Genomic DNA, 16,739 nt, shown 5'->3' with positions numbered 1-16,739 from the left:
CGGCTGGGCTCCTCCTGGCCGGGTTCTCCCGCCCCGAAAGGCCCACCCCAGCGGGCCCTGCGCCGCGGAGGTCCCGGGTGAGGACCCCTGGGCTCTGCCCTCCCCCTCCGCCCCAGGTGTGCCCGCTTCCGGCTGGGAGCAAGAGGAAACCTCCTCATTCTGCATTCCTCTCCCCAGCCAAGCAACCCAAGTTTTGCGGTAAGGTCTTAATTTAAAAAAAAAAAAAGAAGAAGAAGAAGAAAGAAAGAAAAGGCCTCACAGATTCTAGGGGCATGAATAGAAACGCTTTCATCCCAGCTTCAAACATCCATAAACATCTGGACTTATATTGCCGGGAATAGAAAGTCAAACATACATTCCCCAGAGAGCCCCGGTTCTGAAAGGACAGCCTGTACCCACAGAAGCTTCAAAATCCGCTCTCTACGTCCCATTTCCTCTCCGGAAGAGCGATGGTGGTGCGGGGCTGGAGGCTGCCCAGGGGACCCCCCAGAAAACGGACTGTCTGTGGGAGGGAAATAGGCATCAATGCTGTGTCTGTCTAAGGGAAGGTGGTGGCTTTAGGAAAGAGGCTGGCTCTGCCTGCGGAAGCCAGCAAGACTTCTAAAGCCAGGTGACATTCGAGCTGAGTCTTAAAACATGACAATGAACGGTGAGTTCCAACAGATCCTATCTGGTCTTCCTGTTTCACTATTGCCCCTCTGCAATTCAGCTTCTACATAGGAGCCTAACAATCACGTCTCATATTTGGACATTATGTCCATAAAAGGTTTATGGCAATAGCGAGAGGTGGAAGCAACCCAAGTACTCCTCTTTGGATGAATGGATAAGGATAATGTGATAGCTACATACGATGGAATATTATTCAGCCTGAAAAAGAAAAGGAATTCTGATACATGCTACAACATGGATGAACCTTGAGATATAACAGTAAGTGAAAGACGCTAGTCACAAAAGAGAAAAATACTGTATGATTCCATTTATAGGGGGAGTCTAGGGTAGTCAGATTCATAGAAACAGAAAGAACAGTGGTTGTCAGGAGTTAGGGCTGGAAATGGAGTTATTGTTTAATATTGTTTAATTGTTTAGTGGCAGTGGTTTACTAGGGCAATGATAGTTATAATGATGAAAAATGTTTCTCAACTCCCAGTGAGAATTCACCAATTTAGAAGGACCTTAGAAGAAGCTAGATGTGTATGATAAAGGAAAGAGGACACTAAGAAATTTGAAAGAAGCTATGCTCAGGAGAGGAGGGATTGGTAGACAGAATATTTGCAATCTCTGGTGGACATTTGTCATTTGTTTTGTCTTTTGGATGATCCCCAAAGCCTTTGAACACCGTGTTAGTCCAAGTTCTCCAAAGAAACAGAACCAATAGGGGAGAAAGAGACAGAGAGACACAGAAAAAGGGAGAGAGAGAGAGATTGGTTATGAGGGACTGGCTCTCATAGTTATAGACACTGAAAAGTTCTACAATCTGCAAGCTTGAGGCCCAGGAAAGCCAGTGGTGTAATCCAGTCCAGGCCTGAAGGCCCAAGAACTAGAAGAGCCAATGGTGAAAGTCCCAATCTGAGGCCCAAGAACCAGGAATGCTGATGCCCAAGGACAAGAGAAAATGAATGACCCTGCTCGGGCAGAGAGCAGATTTGTCCTTCCTCTGCCTTTTTGCTTTATTCAGGCCCTCAAATGATTGGATGATGCTCACCCACATTGGTAAAGGTGATCTCCTTTACTCAGTCTGCTGACTCAAATGTTAATGTCTTCCAGAAACACCCTCACAGACACACTCGGAAATAATGTTTTACCAGCTATCTGGGCATCCATTAGCCTTGTCAAGTTGACACATTAAAATTAACCACTGACAGGTGGGGTGGCTGAAGCTTGTGATCCCAGCACTTTGGGAGGCCAAGGCAATAGGATTGCCTGATCCCAAGGGTTCAAGACCAGTCTGGGAAATTTGGCAAGGCACTGTCTCTATGATAAATCAAAAAAATTAGCTAGGTGTGGTGACACGCACCTGTGGTTCTAGCTACTTGGAAGGCTAAGGCAAAAGGATCACTAAACCCAGCAGGTCAAGGCTGCAGTAGCCATGAGCATGCTGCTACACTTCAGCCTGGGAGACAGAGTGAGACTTCAACTCAAAAAAAAAAAAAAAAAAATTAACCTTCACAAACACCCTTACTAAATTTGGGGATTTCCAACTTTATGAGTCAGCACCTCCTCAAGAAGAATCCAGAGACTTGTTTCCCTAACATCTCTTGCAGCTAGGATATATATAAGTGACCCAGACTTTATCAATCGGATATGGTATCTGTGCCCAGCAGCAGTGACTCTGGGCCTCCCATAGAGCAAAACTGCTTTATAAGTTGGGGATGTTTCATGACCATGTGACTTCCAAGCTTCACTCTCGCACCCTTCCAGAAATTATGTGAGCAACTTAATATCCAGGGCTACCTATGGTTGGTACAGGTTGTACACTGCACAACTTCAGAGGAGCACTATTCATACTCATAGTCAGCGCATATTGATTGTAGTAATTGGAGATCCACTTAAATAAATGGCAGTGAGGTGTCTTGAGGAGTGGGGCTGATAATACCGTAGCTAGAGTGGGTTCTGTTTGCAATCAAGAATACAGATACATTAATTTTTTAATTTTTTCCACTGAAAACCACTAGGGGGCACTGTATCAAAGAGCTCAAAATAAATCTCAGCTCCTTGGTAATGTCAGGATACAATATTTGTCAGTAACTCAGACTATTTCAGATGCTGGTATATAAATGTCATGCCATCTTAAATGAAATGGAAATTGTCTGATAGGTTGGTGTCCCCAGAGTTCCCACCAGAGTTCACACTCCAGGGCAGTTGTCTTACATTGGAAGTCCAAGTTTGGAAAACAAAACAAAGCTAACACTTCTGGCAGTGACAGGTGGGGTGGTTGCAAAGGCTTCTGGCATGTCACCAGCAAAGTGACTGCTGGCCTAGGCAGTAACCATTAGGTGCAAATGCGTTTCTCTAGATTATCTTGTAGTGCTTTGTCAAAAAAAAGACTACAATAATTTTTTGGCAATCTAAAGGTTTATGTAGTTAAAAAAAAAAAAAAACCAAACAAGAGTTTCTTGACTTATTCAAAAAATTAAGAATAAAAATAATTAAAATGTATAAATATTGTATATTGTTTTTAGAATTGTATTATTTTCAAAATAGGTAACACATGCACTTGGTCCAGATTTTGAAAGGTAAAAAGCAATCAACCAAATGTTAGGATTGCTTTCAGCTTTGCATAACTTCTGATAAGCAAAGGATTCCACCCTTTGGAGAGTTGTTTTTCCCACACAGGTAGAATTTCAGCAGTAGTATGAGACTTGCGGGTTACCGAAGGAAACCATTTTCTTCTGCTTCAGTATGGTTAGTGTGTGGATTTTGTCCCCAAGGCTGCTGGACCTCCAGTTATTGTGATGGCATTCCAGGCTGAAAGAAGAGGGAAGGACAAAGAGAAAAATGTAGAGATTTGCTACCTGGCCACAAGGGAATTTTGGAAGGTACGTTTTTAAGGTGACGAAGGCAAAGGGGGAAAAAATGGATTGGAATGGATGTTGACAGCAAACCTGTGGTATTTGCCACAGGGATACAGTGAAAAGGAACTATCCCCACACCCTTTGTCCGATTGTGGTAACACCACTGTTGCCAATGTCTTGAATGTATATAGACATGTAGGTATAAACATTAAAAAATACATATGCAGACATGGAATAGTCTATTGAAAGAAGATATAAAAACAAAGCAGGTGGTATCACATTACCAGACTTCAAACTTTATTATAAAACTACAATAATCAAAACAGCTTGGTATTGGCACAGGAACAGGCATATAGACCAATGGAATAGAATTGAGATTCCAGAAGCAAAACCTCAATTTCTCAACCAACTCATCTTCGACAAAGCCTCCACCACCCACCACTGGGAAGAGGAGAACCTATTCAGTAAACGGTGCTGGGAAAACTGGCTGACTACATGCAGAAGATTCAAACAGGACCCCTATCTATCCCCATACACAAAAATTAACTCTAAATGGATCAGAGATCTAAATGTAAAACCTCAAACCATAAGAACCTCAGAAAATGAAGGACATACCCTCATGGAAATTGGAACTGGTATCCAATTCCTGAACAAAACCTGAAACCCAGGCCATAAGAGATAAGATAGACAAGTGGGACCTCACTAAACTGACAAGCTTCTGCAAAGCCAAAGAAACCATCAAGAGAGCAGGGAGACAGCCTACAGACTAGGAAAAAGTATTTGCCAACTCCAGGTCTGACAAAGGCTTAACATCCTGGCTCTACAAGGAACTCAAATGTGCTGAAAAGATAAAAACAAACAGCCCCATTATAAAATGGGCAAAAGATATGAACAGACACTTCACAAAGGAAGACATCCAAGCAGCCAACAGACACATGAAGAAATGTTCAACCTCACTAATCATCACGGAGATGCAAATCAAAACCACACTGAGATCCCACCTAACTCCAGTTAGAATGGCAATTATCAATAACTCAAAAAAACAGTTGCTGGAGAGGGTGTGGTGAAAAGGGAACACTTCTACACTGTTGGTGGGAGTGCAAACTAGTGCAACCTCTGTGGAAAACAGTATGGCGATTCCTAAAAGCTCTAAATATTGACCTCCCATATGACCCCGCAATCCCCCTACTGGGAATAAACCCTGAAGAACTCAAATCACTCTATAGAAAAGATACCTGCACACGTATGTTTATTGCACCATTGTTCACAATAGCAAGAACCTGGAAGCAACCATGCTGCCCGTCAAAAGAGGACTGGATTTAAAAAAATGTGGTACATATACATGATGGACTACTACACAGTCATAAAAAAGAACAAAATTATGAATTTCACAGCAACCTGGATGGAACTAGAGTCTATAATACTGAGTGATCTCACAGAAACAAAGATCTGAGTATCATATGTTCTTACTCATAGTGGACCTTGAACATCCAGCGTAATACCATAAGAAAATGACTGACAGTGATGGGAAACTATGGGGGGGAGGGGAAGGGAGATGGGATTAACGGTAGTAAATATCTATCTGGGGATGGGGAGACACCTCTTATCAACAAGGATGCCTGAACGAAGCATATTTGTATACCTAACCCTTAACTGTACCCCACAATACATAATAAAAAATATTGATTAAAAAAAAGAAAGAAGACACATATTTCTAACTTTAGATTGGAAGAACTATTCCCAAACAAGTTGAAAAGGTTTTAGATTCCTTGGATGCATTGGAGAAAATGTCAAAAAGATATCCCAGTCAGGTCCCTCTTATCCCAGTACTTTGTGAGGCAGAGGCAAGAGGATTCCCTGAATCCAGGAGTCCAAGACCAGCCTGAGCAACTTGGCGAGAACTCATCTCTACAATAAATTAAGGGGAAAAAAATTAGCCCCCAGAGTAAAGTGGTACACGCCTGTATTTACAGCTACTTGGAAGGCTAAGGCAGAGGATTGCCTGAGCCCATCTAGTAGAGGCTGTGGCAGTCATGAGTGTGCCACTGCACTCCAGTCTGGGCAACACAATGAGACTCAGACTCAAAACAAACAAACAAAAAAAGTCCCAAGGCTCCTTAAATCTGGGAAAGAAAATGCCAGACCAGGACTTAGAGAACAAGTTTGTTTTATTTTCAAAACTATCTCAAGTTCAAAATGGGCATCTTTTCTGTATAGAAGACTCTTGACCTGCTACATATTTTTTGCAACTTGAGCCATCTGGGTAAAACCAAGTAAATATGCAAAAATGGATGTGTTCAGCTGCGTTGATTTACAAGTTGTGTTGCTGCCTGTGTTTTTTCATTGCCACAGGGGTTAATATGATACTAATTAGGGAGTGATTGTGATATTATTAATTATTTAGGAATAAGCAGAAAACATGGGAACTAAAGCTAAACTGTGTGCTCTAATGTCTGTGTCTGTTTTTAATACCAGCTTCCTAGTTACATGAATGTTTCATGCAAATGAGATGAAGCTGAAGGCAAAGTTGGCTGCTCTGAAAAAGAAAAACAAATGATTTCTGAAACCTACAAAGCACATTTTATTATCACCAATAAGTTGTGAAGAGGCCTGTTAGTGACCTACTATTATTAACTAACATTTACAACTTAAGACATATTTCTGTTAAAAATGGTAGAATTAATATTTGAAAAGAGCAACTCAGAAGACATATGCTTCCTTTACTAAAAAAAAAAATTGTTTAATTCTTATTGTTTCATTTTACTAGTACAAGCACGAACATTAAGTTTTATTAGTTAATAAACATAAAATATCAAGTCAGCCAATTCATGTAATGTCTTCCTCAGAGCAGACTTCCCTGAGGCTATATCTTAAGTTAGTTTTTTTCAAACTTATTTTTACCACTGTCTGCTGTAACAACTATATTTTATAATACAAGCCAGTTGCTACATAAATGCAGGGAGTACCCAAAAAAGTATACTTTTTAAAATTTTTGAGTTAGAGATGTAAAAACAAGAACCACATAATTATATCATTAGATGCAGAAAAAGCTTTTGATAAAAATCCAGTGTCCCTTCTTGACAAAAACCCTCAAACACCTAGGTATAGAAGGAACATACCTCAAAATAGTAAGTGCCATCTACGATAAACCCACTGCTAACATATTGCTAAATGGACAAAAACATTTCCCCTGAAAACTGGAACAAGACAAGGCTGCCCACTCTCACCCCTCTGGTTCAACATTGTGTTGGTAGCTCTAGCTAGGGCAATTAGACAAGAGAAGGAAATCAGGGTATCCAAAGAGGAAAAGAGGAATTCAAGTTATCCCTCTTTGCTGATGATATGATCCTATACCTGATGAAAATCCAAGAGAATCTGTCAAAAACCTGCTTGCACTGATAAAGGACTTTGACAAAGTCTCAGGGTACAAAATAAATGGCAAAAGACAGTTGCATTCCTATACACCAACAAGCAGCAGACACCCAAATTAAAAGCACAATCCCACTCACAATAGCCACCAAAAAATGAAATACCCTGGCATCTTTCTAACCAGAGAATTGAAAGAACTTTACAATGAGAACTCCAAAACACTCCTCAAAGAAATCCAAAAAGACACAAACAAATGGGAAAAGTATTCCATGTTCATGGATAGGAAGAATCAACATTGTTAAAATGTCCATCCTACCAAAGGCAATCTACAGATTCAACTCAATACCCATTAAGCTACCAACACCATTCTTCTCAGACTTGGAAATGACAATACAGAAATTCATATGGAAACATAAATGACCACGAATAACCAAAATAATCCTTAGCAAAAGAAACAAAGCAAGAGGTATCACACTTCCAGACTTCAAACTTTACTATAAGGCTACAGTAGTCAAAACAAGCCTGGTATTGGCACAAGAACAGGCATATAGATCAATGGAACAGGATAGAGATTCTGGAAGCAAAGCCTCAATTTCTCAACCAACTCATCTTTGACAAAGCCTCCAACAACAACCACTGGGGAGAGGAGAACCTATTCAGTAGATGGTGCTGAGAAAACTGACTGATCACATGGAGAAGATTGAAACAGGACCCCTACCCATCGCCATATGCAAAAATTAACTCTAAATGAATCAAAGACCTAAACGTAAAACCTCAAAATGTAAGAATCTTAGAAAACGCAGGAGACACCCTTATGGAAATTGGAACTGGCAACCAATTCCTGATCAGAACCCTAAGTGCTCAGGACTATAAGAAATAAGATAGATAAGTGGGACCTCATCAAACTGATGACCTTCTGCAAAGCAAAGAAAACCATCAAGAGAGCAGGGAGACAGCCCACAGAATGGGAAAACATACTTACCAACTGTATAGGCCTAACATCTAGGATCTACAAGTGGCTCAAATGTGCCAAAAGGAAAAAAAAACAGCCCCATTAAAAAGTGGGCAAAAGATATGAATAAACACTTCTCAAAAGAAGATATACAGGCAGCCAACAGACACATGAAAAAGTGCTCAGCCTCACTCATCATCAGAGAAATGCAAATCAAAACCATGTTGAGATACCACCTAACCCCAGTAAGAATGGCCATCATAGCCAGGCTCGGTGGCTCAGCCTGTAATCCCGCACCTTTGGGAGGCTGAGGTGAGTGGATTGCCTGAGCTCGCACGGGTTCAAGACCCACCTGGGCAGCGAGACCTCATCTCTACAATAAAATCAAAAAAATCAGCCGGGTGTGGTAGTGCATGCCTGTAATTCTGGCTACTCGGAAAGCTGAGGTAGAAGGATCGCTGGGGCCCGGCAGGCGAGGCTGCGGTGGCCAGGAGCAGCCACTGCACTCCAGTCTGGGTGACCAAGTGAGACTCCAACTCAAAAAAAAAAAAAAAGAATGGCCATCATTAATAAAACAAACAACAACAGATGCTGGTGAGGATGCAGAGAAAAAGGAATGCTTCTACATTGCTGGTGGGATGCAAACTAGAGCAACCTCTCTGGAAGACAGTGTGGTGATTTCTGAAAGAACTAGAAATTGGCCTTCCATATGACACAGCAATTCCCCTTTTGGAAATATACCTGGAGGAACTCAAATCATTATACAAAAAAGATACCCGCACATGTATGTTTGTTGCAGCTCTATTCACAGTAGCAAAAACATGGAACCAACCATGCTACCCATCAAAGCTGGACTGGATAAAAATAATATTGTACTTATAGACAATGGAATATTATGCAGCCATAAAGAAGGACAAACATATGGACTTCACTGCAACTTGGATGGATTTAGAGCCGATCATACTCAGTGATCTATCACAGAAACAAAGAACAGAGTGCCATATGTTCTCACTCATAAGTGGACCTTGAACCATTATCATAATACTATAAGAAAGGGATTGGCAGTAGCGGGAAACTGCAGGGGGCGAGGGGGATTGGCAGTTGAGGGAAACTGCTAGAGGAGGGAGGGACACACCTCATCAACAAGGATACCTGCATAATCAACATTTGTATACCTAACCCTGAATTGTTCCCCACATCTTTAAAATTTAAAAAATAAAATAAAATTCAAATAAAAAAGAAATATTAAATTAATGTAAAAGCAGTTATTTAAAATTAATATTTTTATTAATTTAAATAATTAACTTTTTAGAATTAACAACAAAATTTTTTTGTGGAAAAAATAATTTTTAAAAGTTAGGAAAGAGTCTATATAAACACAGATATAGTAGAGTTTCCTGGCTTATGAGAATTATATTTGACTCTATGAAAACATTTGAAAATATAAATTACTGAAACTATTATCAGTCAAGGTAAATAGATATTAATAAAATAGTTGTTAGGCTGAGTGTGGCGTCTCAAGCCTGTAATCCCAGCAGTTTGGGAGGCCAAGACAAGAGGATTGCTTGAGCTCAGGGCTTCAAGACCAGCCTGGGAAACTTAGTGAGACCTTTTCTCTACAATAAATCAAAAACTAAACTGAGCATGGTGGTGCTTGCCTGTAGTTCCAGTTACTTGGAAGGCTGAAATGGAAGGATCACCTAAAAAAAAAAAAATTTGAGTTGGAGTCTCACTCCATCACCCAAGCTGGGGTGCAGTGGCATACTCATGGCCATCCCAGCGTCGACCTGCTGGGCTCCAGTGATCCGTCTGCCTCAGTCTTCCAAATAGCCAGAACTACAGGTATGTGCTACCATGCCCAGTTAATTTTTTATTTATTGTAGATACGAGGTCTCACCAAGTGGCCTTGACTGGTTTCGAACCCGTGGACTCAGGCAATCCACTGGCCTCAGTCTCCCAAAGTGCTGGGATTACAGGCTGAGCTACCAAGCCTGGCTAAAAAATATACATTCTAAGAAAGAAAAAAACTGTATTAAAGTTGTAATACTCAATATATACCAATAACAAAAGGTGAATACAAGTTATGTTTGACTTCTGCAATTACAAGAGGTGCTCAAAGTGGTTACCATCAGTGTCTGGACACTTCTGATTACAATGAGCATCTCTTAACATCTTTTAAAATGTGTATACTTTTTTTTGGCACCCCTGATATGCATATGTACAATAGAAATGATGGTTTTATAAAACAATATTGATACACACTCTAATTATTTCTATTTTATTCAACTGCATATTCTTTTCTTTTGCTTTTGAGTCAGAGTCTCACTCTGTCACCCAGGCTGGAGTACAGTGATACACTCACAGACACTGCAGCCTCGACCTGCTGGGTTCAGGCAATCCTTCCGCCTCAGCCTTCCTGGTAGCTGGGGCCACAGGCACGCGCCACTATGTCCAGCTAATTTTTTGATTTATTGTAGAGATGAGATCTCACCAAGTTGCCCAGGCTGTTCTCAAACGCATGGGCTCAAGCAATCCTTTCACCTTGGCCTCCCAAAGTGCTGGGACTATAGGCGTGAGCCACCACGCCTGGCCAACTGCGTTTTCTATTCCTTTTTTTTTTTTTTCAAAAATATGTCTATGGACATTTAAATAGAATTCATAATTCACTAGTGTTTGAAAAACACTGTCTTAAGTGGATTTGTTTCCTGCTGCCTCTGCCCTTTCAATCTATTACAATGTCTGGATTGTTGCTTTAGTGGGTCCTTCTCGTTCTGTAATTATGTAATGTACACTAAATGTATGTATTCTATCAAACTCCATTAGAATTAGGCTCCAGGAAGGCAGAGGCAATGCCTATGGTATTCACTGCTGAATTTCTAGAAATTCTACCTTACCATGTGCAGGTTCACAGTTTATGGACTGTGACTTCAAGAAATGGAAGATCAAGGCGGGGCATGTTGGCTCACGCCTCAAATCCTAACACTTTGGGATGTGGAGGAGGGAGGGTCGCTTGAGCCCAGGAGTCTGAGACCAGCCTAGGCAACATAGTGAGAACTTGTCTCTACAAAATAAAAATGTTTATATTAGCCACGCTTGGTGGCACATGCCTATAGTTCCAGCTACTTGAGAGGCTGAAGGAGGGGATCCCTTGAGCCCAGGAGTTGGAGACTATGGTAAGCTGGGATTGTGCCATTGCACTCTAACCTGGGCAACAGAGTGAGACACCCAACTCAAAAAAAAAAAAAAAAAAAGATAGAGAAAGGAAGAAATGGAAGAGCATACAGCAGGGCTGATATTTAGCTTTGCCTTGCCTTGGCAGGGCAGTCAATAGGTATGATAAGTTGTTTACAAGAGGAGAAACAGCCTGGCATTGCTTTTTCCAAGAGCCAAGTGATGGCAGGGAAAGTCTGCTCAGTTTCACTTCACTGACCGACAACAGACTGCCCAGTACTGGACATTGGCTCCACAGAGCAGCCCTTCCTTGGCTTCTCTGGCAGTGGAGTTGGGTCCCCTCCACCACCAACGCTTCTGGGGACAGCGTTCAGGGGGAGATACAACATAAAGTGTAATGTCAACCTTAGCACATTGGCATGTGATCATCTGGGAAAATTGAAACTTTTTAACTAAGTCTCAGAAATAAATTATAGTATTGGTTTTTAAAAAAGAAGAAGAAATAAATTATAGGTTGCTTTCATCAAAAAAATTGACTTTAACATTGCTATATTGTTTTTATAATTCTAAGAGACTATTAATTGATGCTGGTTAGGTTATGCTGTGGTAACTAATGGCCCCACATCTCAGGGTCTTAAAATAACAAGCGTTTATTTCTTGCTCTTTTATACGTCCTTCATAGGTTGACTGCAGTCTGCTTAACAACTTCTTCATTGTGGCACCCAGACAGAAGGAGCAGCTCCAATCTGGGCTGTGCTAGTCTTGAGACAAAGAAAAGAAAAGAAAAGAAACAGTAGAACCAGATAACGGATCTGCAAGAAAGTGGCAAATCGATTTTACTCACATGATAGTTGGCCAAAGTCAGTCACATGGTCAAGCCTGAGGTCAGTGGGTGAGGAAATGAACTTTTACCAGAAGGATAGCAAATCTGTGGTCACCATAACACAATCTGGCACTATTTATCTAGCCATCATTAATGATGAGGATGAATGGTACCCAGCTTCTCATGGTGGCTGATCTAATCCTAGCCATTTTCTTACAACCTTTCAGCTTCATAGGCAGACTGCCTCAGTGGGTTGATTTCTTTGTTCTTATTGCTCAGCATCCTGAGAGTGGGGGAACTGCACTAGCTCTGAGTTCAGACCAAATGGGAAGGTTGTTGAAATCTGCCAACAAATTGTACTCTTGGGAGCCACTACCATTCTTGCCTTCAGGTTATGTACAGCCCAGCTCCAAAGACTACAAGACACATACAACAGCATGATCCCATGATGTATTTTCCTCACATTCTGGACTTACTGATTTGTTACAAACACATCCAGTGACACTATTTACAGAAACTTCCAATTGAAGACTATATTCTTCTTAGGTTTAGTCCTCTCCCACTCTGTATGCTAAGGAAAGCAAAGGGGATGGAAAGCCTGTTGTATATATGACCTAATGCAGAGGCCCCATAATGGGACTATGTCAGAATCACCCAGGAAGCTTTCTAAAAGGCAGATCCTAGGCCTCCACCCCAGACATTCTGATTTGGATAATTGGGGATTGGACCCAGGACTCTCTGATCTCTGCAGGCGGCTACCATGCTGAAGCATTTTGTGTCCTGGAGTCTATGATATCTGGTTCTCGTAGTCTTACCAACAGGCCTGAATCTACAGTAAGAGCAGGTGCAAAGAAATGGTCACCCAGCAGGGAAAGTGCATAGTGCTACTTCGTCCCTGTTACAAATAGGCCTTGCTATTGGATGGAGTTGGAGACCATCTTACTAAGTGAACTATCATAGAAAGAACTGAACTGAGTACTGCATGTTCTCACTCATTAGTGGGCCCTGATCACTAGTCACATTAGCACAAGGATGGGATCCTCAGTCACTGGGCACTGCTAGGGGAGGGAGGGAGAGAAGAGGGTGGGAAAAAGTGACAATACAAAGCGTACCTGGTTCACTACCAGGGAGAGTGAATGCCAGGTCGAAGCCCAAACTTCACCTGCATGCAGCCTACTTATATAGTTAATCCTCACTTGTACCCCACATCTCTAAAATAATTTTGTTGTTGTTGGGGTCTCCCTCTGTTGCCCAGGCTGGAGGGTATTGGCACACTCACAGCAACTGCAGCCTCCAACTGCTGGGCTCAGGTGATCTTTCCACCTCAGCCTTCCAAGTAGCCCACAACCAGCTAATTTTTTAATTTATTATACAGATGAGGTCTCATCAAGTTGCCCAGGCCGGTGTTGAGCCCCAGGCTCAGGTAATCCTCTGGCCTCTGCCTCCCAAAATGCTGGGATTACAAGTGTGAGCCACCACATCTGGCCAATAATTTTTTTTTAAGTGGGTCCTGCTGAGGGTCTGGATCTGTGGTCATGAGACATCTGGGACCAGAGAGTGATGACCCCCTCTCCTTTGCACATCACACTTCTCAAGAGCCCTCATTTCTTAACCTCCTTCCTGTCTTTCTCCCCACCATCCCAGAGAAAGTGCTCTCCTAAGAGTGTAATGACTCAGATGACCCAATCCAAAGTTGGGAGAGTTCAGACCGCCCTATTTTTGGTAGGTGTCCCTGCTTCAGCCTCTTCCTGCCAGTCTGTTTCTACACTGTCTCTCTACTATTCTACTCCCTTTTCTTCCTTTTATACTCCACACAGTGTGGAAGTCCATGGGTTTTTTTTTCTTAATCAGCTTTTTAAAAGTATAATAAATTTTTTTTCTTTAGCCTAAAAGTAACATATGCTTACTGTATGAAATTTAGAAAACTTAGATAAGGCCTGGCACAGTGGCTCATGCCTGTAATCCCAGCACTTTGGGAGGACGAGGCAAGAGGATTGCTCAAGTCCAGGAGTTTGAAACCAGCCTGGGCAGCATAGTGAGACTTTGTCTCTACAAAAAATTTTTTCAAAAGCTGAATGTGGGCCGGGCTTTGTGGCTCAGCCTATAATCCCAGCACTTTGGGAGGCCAAGGCGAGTGAATTGCCTGGGCCCACGGGTTTGAGACCAGCCTGGGCAACTTAGCAAGATCTCATCTGCCCTCCAGCCTGGGTGACAGAGTGAGACCCCAACTCAAAAAAAAAAAAAAAAGAGCCAGATATGGTGGCATGCACCTGTAGTTCCAGCTACTCAGGAGGCTGAGGCAGAAGGACGACCTGAGTCCAGGAGTTGGAGGCTGCAGTGAGCTGTGATCATGCCACTGCACACCAGCCTAGGTGGCAGAGTGAGATTCTGACTCAAAAAAATAAAAATAAAAAAGAAAGAAAGAGAAGAGAAGAAAATATAGATAAGCAAAAATAAGAAAAGAAAGTTCACAGACTACCACCCAAAGATAAGCTATGTGGTGTTATCTCTTGTGTCTTTGCTTATATACTCACTTTTTTATTAAAAATGTGATCACACTATATATTGTGGTCTTGTAACTTGCTTTCTGTACTTATAGTGAACACTTTTCTATTATGAGCATTCTTCTAACACATCATTTTAATAGTTGTACTGTATTCTAGTGTTTATTATGTTTAACTGATTCTCCATTGTGGGAAATTTAGTTTCTATGTGTCTTTAATCATAAACAGCATTTCATTGAATCTCTTTTCGTGAATCTTCGTGAATTATTATTATTTTCCTGGAAAAAATTACTAGAAATGGAGAGTCTGCATGATTAGGTCTTCTTTGATACTATGTGTACCATCTATGTTAGGAATTTCATCTACCAGTGTGGTTTCAGCTACAACCTCTATATTATTGCTAATTTTCAAATCTGTGTCTCTTGTTCCAGCCCTGCTCATGAGCAATACACTACATTTATAAATCTGCCTTTTGGACTCCTCTATTCAAAAGTCATAAAAGTAGCTCAATTTCAATCATACCCGAGAATTAACTCAACATCGTCCTCTTTAACCAACTCCTCCTTTATTTCCCATTTCTGTCACTATGCTCCCAGCCACACAGGTATGAAACAAATCCTGATGACCTATTTCTTTTTTTGATCCTCTTATATTATAAGTTACCAAGTCTTCTATACACATTTCCACCACTTCAAATCCCATACAATTCAAGGCCCATGTCAAATCACCTTATTGTGGGAAACTTATCTTTATCTTTCCAGTCATACAGTCTCTCCCCAAAGGAGGAAGAAAGGGAGACAGAGCAAATATTTGATGTAATAATGGCTGAAAATTTTCCAAACATGATTAAATCTGTAAATCCACAGGTCCAAAAATCTTAATGAATCTCAAGCACAAGAAACATTTTTTTTTTTAAAGCCTACATCAAGGACTGTCATAAGCAAATTGTTTAAAATCAGAGCCACAAAAAGTTGTCTGAAGGAAAAAAGTTCCATACAAAGGAACAATGTTAAGGGTGACAGCAGATTTCTCATTAGAAACAATGTATTGAAGAAGACAGTGAAGCAACATCTTAAAAGTACTAAAAGAAAAAAGAGGAAGAACTCTGTCGACCTAGAATTCTATGTGCAGGAAAATATCTTTTGAAAACAAAGGTAAAAACATGTTAGGCATGCAAAAGCCAAAAGAATTCACCACCAGCAGAACCACACTGTAAAAAAAAAAAATGCTAAAGGAATTCTCTCTGAAGGAAAAAAAATTATACCGGGTGGAAATGTGGATCTACATAAAGGAACTAAGAGCCCTCAAAATGGTAATTAAATGACTACCTATGTAGTTTTTATAACTGCTTTCTGTTGAAAAGATAATTAACTGTTTTAACCAAAACTGTTCTAACCAAAACTGTTTTAACCAAAAGTAAAAGTTTCAGGCTGTCAGAGGATGATGGAATCAGCAATCCATTTTCAATCTAAATGTACTACCTAAAGTCATACAATTGGTGGGAGAGCCAGGGATATGAATCAGGTTTCCTGATACTACCTAACTGATGACGGATACTGTGGTGTCTCCTTAGCTGAGGTTTTGGTTTTGGACACTTCCATTATCTGAACTCAACCATGATCCAAAAATACTAAATAAAAAATTCCAGAAATAAACAATTCATTTTTTTTTACAAATTTTAAGTTGTGCACCATTCTGAGTAACATGATAAAATCTCAAGCCGTCCTGTCCATCCCACCTGGAATATGAGTCATGCCTTTGTCCCATGTATTCACACAGTGTACGCCATCTACCCGTCAGGCACTTAGTAGTCAGCTTGGTTATCAGATCAACAGATCACAAGAAGAAGAAAGGTGAGTACAGTCTAATAAGATATTTTGAGGGGGAAGAGAGAAACCACATTCACATCACTTTTATTACAGCTTGTTATTATATTGTTCTATTTTATTATTAGTTATTAATCTCTTACTGTGCCTAATTTATAAATTAAACTTCATCATATTTATGCATGTATGGGGGAAAAATGTAACGTATATAGCACTTGGCATCATCCAGGATTTCAGGCATCCATTGTGGGTCTTGGAACGCATTCCCTGAGGATAACAGGGGACTGTTCAAAGCTTCTCTCTAGTAGACAAGAAACAAAGTTACTCTTTTTCTGGTTTCCAGGTCAAATACTTTTCCCCTCACACTCCAGTTCTTCCTCCAGTCATTCCTTGCTCTCTCACACACCCTCATGATATTTACACAGTGATTTGTAATCTGCCAACCCTTCCAGGTCTGTTACCTCACTTGATCCTAAGAACAACTCCAAGAAGTGCATAGGTCAGGGTTTGCATCTTCCTGATTTTACAGATGTAGAAACTGAAGCTCAGAGCCCAGTTAAATTCCCCAGGACCAGAGAGTAA

This window comes from Carlito syrichta, unplaced genomic scaffold (assembly GCF_000164805.1).
Source record: "Carlito syrichta isolate Samal-C Ts95f unplaced genomic scaffold, Tarsius_syrichta-2.0.1 Scaffold315402, whole genome shotgun sequence".
Classification (NCBI taxonomy): Eukaryota; Metazoa; Chordata; class Mammalia; order Primates; family Tarsiidae; genus Carlito; species Carlito syrichta.
The sequence above is the reverse complement of the archived record's forward strand: the minus strand, read 5'-3'. Positions refer to the sequence as shown.